Here is a 12,033-nt window from a genome sequence, read left to right as displayed (position 1 = left end):
CCTATGCTGTATCTTTTATTCCCATGACTTGTTCCTTCCATAACTGGAAGCCTATATCTTCCATTCTCCTTTATACATTTTGCCCCTTTCCCCACCCTGTCCCCTCTGGCAACTCTCAGTTTTCTGCATTTTGGGGTCTGTATCTTCTTTTTGTTTGTGCGTTTGTTCTGTTCTTTCGATTCCACATATAAGTGAAATCATATGGTATTTGTCTGTCTAAAGTACTCCACTTAGCATAATACCCTTTAGGTACATCCAGATTGTCACAAATAGCAAGATCTCATTCTTTTTTATGCTGTGTAATATTCCATTGTGTGTGTGTGTGTGTGTATCTATCATTCATCTATCATCTACCTATCTATCATCTATCTATCTATCATCTCTCTCTCTCTCTATCATTTATATCTTCTTTTTTTTTTTAAGAGTAGGCAAAGCTTATCATCTCTTTGCTGGAGGCAAAATGAGAAAGCCCTCTATATATCTTCTTTATTCATTCATCTATTGATGGACACTTGGGTAGCTGTCATATCTTGGCTATTGTAAATAAAGGTGCAATAAATAAAGGGGTGCATATATCTTTTCAAATTAGTGTTTTCATTTTCCTTGGGTAAATACCTAGTGGTGGAATTACTGGATGATCTGGTAATTCTATTTTTAATTTATTGAGGAACCTCCATACTGTTTTCCACAGTGGTTGTGCCAATTTGCATTCCCACCAGCAGAGCAACAGAGTTCTTTTTCTTCAGATGCTCATCAAAACTATTATTTCTTTTTGATTCTAGCCATTCTGATAAATATGAGGTGCTATCTCATTGTGGTTTTGATTTACATTTCCCTGATAACTAGTGATGCTGAGCATCTTTTCATGTGTCTGTTGTAATCTGTATGCTTTTTTTGGAAAAATGTTCAGAACCTCTGCCCATTTTAATTGGATTAATTGAGGGGAGTTTTTTGGTGTTAAGTTGTATAAGTTCTGTATATATTTTGGATATTAACCTCTTACCAGCTATGTCATTTGCAAATATCTTCTCCCATTCAGTAGGTTACTTTTTAATTTTGTTGATGATTTCCTTTGCTGTGCAAAAGCTTTTTATTTTGATGTAGGGGGACTGTTTTCATTATATATTGTAACAGATTTTTTATTACTTTCCTGGTAAAATTTTGCTGACTTATTTCCTCTCCAAAACTTTGGAAATTTGCTTAGAAGACATGGGAAATGATGGATTAAAATTTTAAAGTTTGATTATAAACCTAAATTTAAACTTCTTCTAAAGATGATTTACTATTATTTATGAAATTTAATAAATTTGGCACAACAAACAAGAGTAACATTATGTTTTTTCAAAATGAATGATTGTAGCTTAGTTGTGAGAGAAATACTCCTAGTAGAGTATAATTGCTGACATTTACAACGCTAAGCATCCCAGTTCCATCTACTTCTCTTAAATTTCTGAATGAACCCAAATGACCCAGCTCTGAAACAGCTTCAAATACCATACCACTTCAGATGGAGAGTAAGAACCTAGCAATAGTCTAGTGTCCATTCTTCCCTCCCATCTTGTGTGTTCTGTTACCATAGAGTTTACTTTTACATATGGTATAAACGCAAAATATATTGCTACTATTTTTTTGTTTTAGATAGACAAGTTTTAGAGTAAGTAAATAATAATAAATGTCTATTATAATTACCTTCATTTTAGCCATTTCCAGAGATCCTCACTTCTTTGTTTATACTTGTTTCTATCTGATATGTTGCTTCTGCCTAAAGAATTTAGTTTAAAATTTCTTATAGTTATGCTAGTAATAATTTTGTCTTTGTCTAAATTCTATGTGTTTGCCTATAAAATGATTTATTTTCTCTCCATTTTAGTAGATATTTTCTTTGGTTATAGAATTCTGGCTTCAGTTTTGTTTTCTTTTTTTTCTTTTCTCACTTTCAAGATGTCACTCCATTGACTTCTGGCTTGCACAGTTTTTGATAAGAAGTCTGTGGTATTTCTATCTTTGTTCTCCTGTAATTACTGTAGCACTGCAGATAAAGATTCACCAGTCACCCAGGAAGACTCCTTTAGTATTAACTTTTGACACATAGCATGCCTGGGTAGATTTGAATCCATTCAAAGATAAACAGAAAAATAATGGCATTAAATGAGAGACTTGTGTAAATTTTTGTCAAAAAAAATACATAAAGCATGCAAAAGATAAATGAGGAAACAAGATATTTTGATTGTGTACCCCAAGACAGAGAAGAAAATTTTGGATAACAACTTCTTTGAACTTTTCAGGAAATTAAAGGAAATATAGACAGAGACAGAGAGTGAGGTAGAGAGAGAGAGAGGTAGAGAGATGGAAATGAAGTACACCATTGCTTTAAATACCGTAGGTCTTTGAAGTCAAGAAAAGAAATATGAGTGTAGTGGTGCCACAATCTCAAGCGGCTTCTAAATGCTTTCACCTTGTGCCACTTTAAATTAGGGAATTACGGAGTAATTTACCAACATTTCTCTATACAAACTCACTTAATATGTCAGTGCTCTCAGAAAATAGAAGTATATGCTGATTCCTCTCATCTTTCAAACAAATTCCTCCGTATCTGATAGAATTTCCTTTGTGTATATATTTAGCATTATTATCTAGTTTTGAAATCAATGAAGTGTCTGCCCCTTTTTTCCAAAGGCTTATCAACACTAGAGATGATAAAATCTGTATCTGTTGTATAATAGTAAAAATGGGATCCCATTGTTTTAATTTATGTTTTTCTGATCACTAGTGAAAATGGATATTTTCTAATTATGGGGTACCCAGTGAATTCTTGTGTTTTTTTTTTTTATTGATGTATTTATCTCCTTATTGTTTTTTTTTAATATTTGAATGACAAATCTTTATATTTAAAAACAAGTGTAGTTTTTGCTTTCTGATATCTTGCTTTGGTGTCATGATAAGGAAGTCATTCCACATCCTATAATTATAAAAATACATAAAATTTATTTGTGTATTTTAGTGTTTAATACATATTTTATATCTTTAGTACATAAATAATAAATCCATAAGGAATTTATTCTAATTAAACAAATTTATAATGCATAATGTAGGGATATGACTATCTGTATTACAGATTGGCTCTTCTCAAGTGGGTATCTTGTTTTACTGGATATTCCTCAGTAATTTGAAACATAAATTTCACTATATACTAAATTCAGACTCTGCCCATTTTTCTATGCCTATGCCTGCAATAACACCATACTTTTGTTTTGTTTTGTTTTTAAGATTTTATTTATTTATTTGAGAGAGAGAGAGAGTGAAAGAGAGCACAAGCAGGGGGAGCAGGAGAGGGAGAAATAGGCTCCCCGCTGAGCAGGGAGCCTGATGCAGGCTTGATTCCAGGATCCTGGGATCATGACATGAGCCGAAGGCATACACTTAACTGACTGAGCCACCCAGGCACCCCAACACCATACTTCTTTAATAAATGTAGTTTTATAATGCACTTCATATTGAAAACTCCTTGATGTAATTACAGTTTCATATGTATGAAATTATATAGCAAGATCCCATGTATGATTTTCTCAGTTTTCTCTAATAATTACATTTTGCAAATCTATAGTCCATTATCATACCCAGGATATTGATATGTTTACAATCCATGAATCTTATTCAGATTTCCTCAGTTTTACTTGTATTCATTAGTATATCTCTCTGTGTGTATTTACAATGTTATCATATGTATCCATCATCACAGCCAAGAAAAAGAACAATTCTATCACTACAAATATTCCTTATGTTTCCCTTTTATATCCATACCTCTCTTTCTACCTCCCTACCCCACTCCTGTCCCTAACCTCTGTCAAGCACGATTATGTTTCCCATTTCCAAAATGCAGGTGATGATGCAGAGAAACTGCATCACTTATTCATTGCTGGAGAGAATGTAAAATGGTACAGCCACTCTGTGAAACATGTAGTTATCATATGACCTAGTAATTGCACTCTTGTGAATCTTCAGGGAAATATGCTGAGTAAAAAAACTAATCCCAAAAGATTACATACTACATAATTCCATTTATATAATATTTTGAAATTTAAAAAAATTGAGAGATTATGCACAAAAACCAGGGGACACCTGGGTGACACAGTCGGGTAAGCATCCAAATCTCAATTTCAGCTCAGGTCATGATCTTAGGGTCCTGAAATTAAGCCCTGCTTCAGGCTCCTTGCTCAGCGTAGAGTCTGCTTGAGACTCTTTCCCTCTACCCCTCCCCACCCCACCGTGCGTGCTCTCTCTCTCTCTTAAATAAAGAAATAAATCTTTAAAAATAAAATAAAATAAACATTTTAGAGATTATGCAACTTAATATGTGATTGCATGACCCTTATCATGTTTTATCTAGGACTTTATTGACTAATCTCATAATTTTTTATTCCTGATTAAATTATAAAATCTCTTGACATATTTCTCAATTATTGAATTGTGATAGAGTTGAATTACTCCATTAAAATCAAGAATTTGGCTAAAATCAGGAATTTGGCTAAAATCAGGAATTTGGCTCTGTGATACTAAAGATTGTTGTTTAAGACCTAATGAGTATCTCCAATTCAAGTGTTCTTTTATATTGCTCAGTATAATTCATGGATTCACCCATGGTGGGCTTGTACAATCTTAAGTAGATTCCATGTCACTTCATGGAAATTTCCTTTTTATTATTTCCTTTGTTACTTCTTATATAAGTGAAGACCACTGATTTGTGTACATTTATTTTATAAAAACACACTATTTATTATGCATAAAATATGCTAGTTTTTTTTTTCTCAATGCTTATGATTATTGAGCACCAAGGTTAACATATGGGTTACATATACATTTATGGAAGTTTAGACTTTTCTGGTTACATTATTAAATAGTCTTTGAAACATCATTTGCATGATGGATAATTTCTTTTATATGTGAAATTATAAAATCCCTTGATTATTTAAGTGGTTTTTTTTAGTTCACATCCACAGATGCGAAATTGATATAAAACACTTTGATTGTTATTTGGGTTAATTTTTCTTTGGTGTCTTAGAGAAGAAATTGAAGAACATTTCAAAGCTCTTTGGGAGTTTGAAGCACAGATTTAGATTCAGACGTATTTGACTGGATATCTCATTTCTGTCACTCATCAATTATGAGACCTTGGTCAAGGGACAATGTTCACCAAGTCTCAGCTTCCTCATCGGTGAAGAGAAAAACATCCATTTTAGAATGTTGCCATACAGATTAAATATACATAAAATATTTGGCACACTGCGTAATACAGAGTTAGAGATCAATAAGTAGAACTATGTGGGTGCATGCGTGTATATTGGTATAAATATATTAGTGATATATATTGCATATGAGAAGACTGATAGTGATGATCTGCACTCTTATTTTATTTAAAATCATGCAAAATATACAATATAGATCAAAAGATGAAATATCTTAATGCCAATTTTGTTTCAGGGAGGTTTTACTGTACACACAGGGCCACCATGAAGTCCCATGGAGATTGTGTACCACCCAGCTCCTAGAGTACCATTCACACACACCAAAATGAAATGGTGCCCTTTGTATTTGTGCAGTGTATAATCCGTAGGGCCAAGATTAAGGTGATGTGAATGATGCAGTTAAATATTAAATAATGTTTAATATTGAAAAATTAAAATATTAATATTTTGGTGCAATATTTTAAAAATTCAAGTACACACATTTTCCTTTTTGCTTCAGACTGGTATGACTGCATAGCCCTCTTACTAATTTATTTAAATTTTTAAAGTTTTGTTCATGATTAACTTTTGCATTAATTTTTATTTTAAAAATATTTTTAAAATATTACACTAAAATATTATTCATCTTGATGACTGGGATTTTGGGCATCCCCTTAAATTTTGCACCTAAGTTAAGTGCCACACTCACTTCATTTTGGTTCCAGCCATGACAATCAGCACGACTTTACTTGGTGGGCCTACACACACAACTATCATATTATGATAGTATTGATAATCCCAAACTTGCTTTTCCTCCAGTCATTCCCTTCTCAATAAATGGCACCACCATGCACTCAGCCACTCCAGGCCAGAAACCTCCAGATATCTTTAACTAATCCTTCTTCCTTTACACCTCACATGTATCCATACATATGATGCGCACATGTGCAACTCACATGTAAACTAATCTCTTCAAAATATATTCTACATTTGCTCTTTATCATTTCTTCACTACCACCTTAAATCCAAGCTTAAATTAATTTGTGTCCTTTCTCTCTTAACCCTAACTCTTCTAGTCAAGATGCACCAGAAGAGTATTTATAAAATGTAACTCAAATCATGTCACTTTTTTCATGATCTGGAGAAACATGATTTGTGGCTTATTATGCAATTAGGGTTCATTTTATACAAATTGGCTCTCAGAGTTAGATTCTAAACAACACAAAAATGTTTACATTCCCGTCATCATTGCCCTCCAGTGATTTCCTATTCCAATAGAACAAAATTCACATTTCTTTCCATGTCCTAGATCATTATAGATCCTGACTCTAGTCTACCTCTCATGTCCTCTCTGACCACTGTTGGCCACCCTCACTCCAATCTAGCCGCACTGGCTTACTTCTGTTCCACTACCCTGAATAATTATCCATCAGATCAATGATCACTTTTTGATATTTTAGTGTTAGTTATCTCTCCATGTATTTATTATTTGACTACCACAATTGAAAAAAAAAAGAAGATAGCATTATTTAGACTATGTAAACTATGAGGATTGCAAGAATGTAATTGCCACAAGATAGAAATTTATCTTATGCTTACTATGTTCTTGGTTCCTAAAACCCAGGCAGACACATAGAAGGAGTTCAATAAATATTTTCTAAATATATGAATAAATATTGATGACAAAGATAATTAGTTCAATAGAAATTAAGCAGAAGACTGTAATCAGTCTACCATTTCCCCCAAGATAATAGATGAAAATGAAACCTTAAAACCTAACCCAGAGGCACCTAACATCTACTGTTATAGGCCTGAAATTATTTGTCTACCAGCTATAACTAATCATTACTGAAAGCTTCCAGTAAATTATGTAAGCACTGCAAAGCTTTACTATTGGTTCTACTCTACAGAAGTATTTTTCTCTTCAATGAGCAGTGGAGAAAAATAGATACTTAAAATTTTCACTGCTATTATCATTTAAATCAATGAAAATGCTTAGAAATGATTATATCATAATGATGGTAAATTGTCAAGAGGATTTTATAAATTTTACAAGCAACTTTTTATAATTAATTTGCAAATAAATCTACCATTTCTATGTCTTATTTTACAAATAAGGAGTTAGAAATATAAAATACATCTTCTCACATATGTTGTTCTTAGAGTAGTTCTTAGACTTAAAACTAATCCATCAGAGTGCATGAGTATAATAATAAGAAAAAAATAATGGTTGTAGAAAAATTTTTTAAGTAGAACAGGCAGAAGTATTTTTTTTAATTTTATGTTATTATGTTATGTTAGTCACCATACAATACATCATTAGTTTTTGATGTAGTGATCTACGATTCATTATTTTTGTATAACACCCAGTGCTCCATGCAGTATGTGCCCTCCTTAATACCATCACCGGGCTAACCCATCTCCACACTCCCCTCAGTTTGTTTCTCAGAGTCCATAGTCTCTCATGGTTCATCTCTCCCTCCGATTCCCCCTCTTCATTTTTCCCTTCCTTTTCCTAATGTCCTCCATGCTATTCCTTATGTTCCACAAATAAGTGAAACCATATGATAATTGACTTTCTCCGCTTGACTTACTTCACTTAGCATAATCTCTTCCAGTCCCATCCATGTTGATGTAAAAGTTGGATATTCATCCTTTTTGATGGCTGAATAATATTCCATTGTATATATGGACCACATCTTCTTTATCCATTCATCTGTTGAAGGGCATCCCGGCTCTTTCCACAGTTTGACTATTGTGGACATTGCTGCTATGAACATTGGGGTGCATATGGCCCTTCTTTTCACTACATCTGTGTCTTTGGGGTAAATACCCAGGAGTGCAATTGCTGGGTCATAGGGTAGCTCTATTTTTAATTTTTTGAGGAACATCCACACTGTTTTCCAAAGTGGCTGTACCAACTTGCATTCCCACCAACAGTGTTTTTATAACAGTGAAAAATTATATAAGGCAACTTGTTCCCAAAGATTTCAGTGTTACTTCATGTGCTTTTACATTAAATTTTAGCAAAGGCAGAAGCACCACATATCATCCCATTTCACTGATATAGAGGATGGTTCCTTGAGTATTATTATAGATAATGATTCTTGGTGTTTTATTATACTGTCCAAAAAGCTCTAAGTCTAGAAACTAGTTTTATTAACTCATAATTCTGTTCCATCTTCTGGACCAAGTATAAATACAAGAATTTATGTACTATAATTATAATTTTTATGAACTATTTGATGCCATCTCAGTTTATATAGGTTGATAAGATATACAATAAGACAGCCACCTTTTTAGATTCTGTACCCATTGGCCTTAGAAATGAGAGGTTGATTAAAAATGTAATTGTTTCAATTAAATAACTGATCTCCTATTTCCATATGTATTTAGTTACTACATGAAATGTTAAGCTGCCATTATTTTTCCTCACTTGACTTAATTACCCCCTCCCATCATGTTTGTGTTTCCCTTGTGTCTTGCCTTTAAAAAATATATACTATTTAGTAATTAAAAAGAGTATATTCCAGTGGATTGTTAATCAAAACTGGAATTGAATCTAATAGATAATCTTATAGGTTTTAAATTTCTCAGAACACTAAAAAGTTGAATAATTTTTGGTTACCCACTTAAAGGAAATTCAAAGTCAGTTACCACATTTGTTCTAGGTTAGACTGTGAGGAAACTAGTAAAGGCAGATGACCCTCAAAGAGATAAAGCAAAATTGACAACAACAATAAATCCCTATAATTCACAGTTGAACAGAATAATAGATTTTAAATATATAAATTCACAAAAATTAAGGGTACCTCTCAAGGTATGTATTTAGTATCTTGTATATAATTAGCTGCAGTTCCATAATAGTTTTACATTTGTTTTGGTTTGTTTTATAGATAGTCATCACTTTAGTTCAGAAATAATGCTACCAGTACAGTGGTGTGTTCTTTTGCTTAGTTTTGGAATAAGACTAATTTAAAGTCAATAACATGTATGTATGTACATAATTGGACAAATTCTGAATGATCTAAAACTATGGTATTTTTAAGAGTTATTTCTGAATAGGTAGGCTAGAGTTTAGTTTTTGACTTTTTAATTTATACGTATTGTTTGAAATTTTAACAGGACATGCATTATATTTGTAAAATACAATGATTTCTTATCCAAAGCAAATTCTAAAATATGTCATAAAGTCTACCCATAGTACTTATTTAACACTTAAGCCTTCTTAGGAAGTTATCCTTTGAAATATTTTAAAAATATAACTAGTTTGTAGGAAATTTGAAAAGGATAGCGCTACTTTGCTTTCTAGTAAAAATATGTGTGTCACAAACATCATTTAAATTTGATAAGTTACATTAAAAAGAACAAATAAATGGGTAAACTTATATTTTAATGTATTCTATTTAACCCAATATATCCCAAATACTATCATTTTAATATGTAATCAATATAAAATTATTAACAAGAGATTTTGCACTCTGACAAAGTCTTCAAAATGTAGTGCATATTTCGTACTTGAGAGACATCTTAGTTCAGACTATCCACATATCAGCTGGTTAATAGCCACATATGGCCAGTGGCTACCCTGTTGTACAACAGAGAACTAAGAAGTAGTGAATTAAGATTTTTTTTAATTTTTTTTCATTTTTTTTAATTCTTATGTTAATTCCCATACATTACATCATTAGTTCTAGATGAAGTGTTCCATGATTCATTGTTTGTGCATAACACCCAGTGCTCCATGCAGAATGTGCCCTCCTCAATACCCACCACCAGGCTAACCCATCCTCCCACCCCCTCCCCTCTAGAACCCTGTTTGTTTTTCAGAGTCCATCGTCTCTCATGGTTCGTCTACCCCTCCCATTTCCCCCCCTTCATTCTTCCCCTCCCGCTACCTTCTTCTTCTTCTTAAATTTAAAAATTTTAAATTAGGAAGGACAATAAGGAAAGCAGAGGATGAACGTGAAGTCACAGCCATACTAGGGACAAAGGCCATACCAGTCAGTGCTAGAAGACGCAACTAACCTTGGCACTACCTCAGATTTAAAAATGTAATCCTGAGATTTATTGTTAAGCCAAGACTCTCAGTGTACATTGTGGTCCTGATTCAGTAATACCGATTGGCTCCCAACAAATGCAAACACTATTTCTCTTTGGGAAAAATGCATCATCCATTTGGGTTTTCAGGTTACCCACAAATAACATGAGCTCACAATGAAAAAAATAAAAGGCCAAATAACAAATACATTAATTTCGTGATAGCTACAAAGACAAATAATTAATTTGAGCCCCAGGGACTTCAGAGAATGGAATTATTAGATATATGACTTAAGAAAAAGTTAAGAAAATAACAGATACAGTGGTATTTTTTTTAATAAACAAGGAATAAGAAAAAACAGCCCCCCCCCCAAAAAGGGCATAAGAAGAAATTTTTTTAATGAAAATATAATTATTGTAATCTTGAATTCCAACAGCAGAGAGAATGCACTGAAAAACATATCTGAAGAACTGATCCTATGTTAACATAGAGAAATAAAGAGAAACATATTGTGGCTCACGTCACCAGTTCTTTAGTACTATGCCAGGATCTGGCACATGGTAGAAACTTATTAAATATTTATTTAATCAGTTATAAGATAAAATTAATAGTTTTACATTCAATATATTTAGGTGGTACAGATTTAATATTTGAGAAATTCTCTTCCTCATAATAAATATTACATGTCATTATTAAACACGTTCTCAGCCATCTGGATTTTTTTCCCCATGATATCTAGCAATTGCATCCTTGGAAACATTTGATTAATGAAATATTTCCTTAACAGTAGAACACTTTCTATTATATAAAGACCACCTCATGATTTCTATAACTAAATAAAAGCAAATATAATAATTTTTATATTAAAATTTGCAAAATCTCTGGAATTAAGCAACAAATATGCTCATGTACAAAAAACTAAAGAAAAACATATAGACTTTCATTCAATAAGGGTAGCATCCAGCTCTTATCTTGCTAATACAACCAGATGGTAGAAATGAAACATGCCATCATTGAGATTTAAAGCAAATGACAGACTCAGAATTTTATTCGGCTGGTAAATTTTGTTGCAGTTCATATTTAAATAAAATTAGATGCCTTCTCAACATTGACACATTTAGTGCTGGAGAAAAGAAAAATGAAATTTACAAATTCTGAGCACAATCTTTTGGGTCACATTTTTACTCATAAAAATACTGATAACAGAAAGATCCAACCTGGCATCAGTCTCTTGCCTCCCTATGTTTTTATGTGTTTTTTTCTTGTTACTATTCAAATTGTGCATATTTGTAAGATGATATGATCATTCCTCAGTACAGTGCTTACAGTAATATATAATTAAATACATATTTTTTAGATTCCCTAATGTTCAGTTGGTTTACCAAAAGCTTTGGTAGAGCTAGAATTAAACCCACTTGAGAGAGCCTAGAAAGGGAGGGGGTAAATGCAAACAAAGAGCTCCTGAAAAAATCCAGCTCTGGAGTTCTGCCTTTGCTTTGAAGCAAAGGTCTTGCAGAGTCAGTGAAATTGAAATCCTATGGTATGACCTGAATGAAGCCCCATGCTCTGGCCTTGCGGCGAGTGTGAGTGCATTATGGGTTGCACCTCCTGAAGTGTGAAAAGCCCCAGAAATGGAAGCCAGGACATTTGCATACAGAGTGCAGCTTCCTTTGTCTGAGTGAAAGCCACTCTTGCTTCTCTTCAATCCTTGTAAGGATCAGTCCAGCCAACTGCTTATATGCTCTCCATTATGTTGGTTTTGGCTAGGAA

This window comes from Mirounga leonina, unplaced genomic scaffold (assembly GCF_011800145.1).
Source record: "Mirounga leonina isolate KUSES-001 unplaced genomic scaffold, KU_Mleo_1.0 Mir_53, whole genome shotgun sequence".
NCBI classification, from domain to species: Eukaryota; Metazoa; Chordata; class Mammalia; order Carnivora; family Phocidae; genus Mirounga; species Mirounga leonina.
This window is presented reverse-complemented; position numbering follows the sequence as displayed.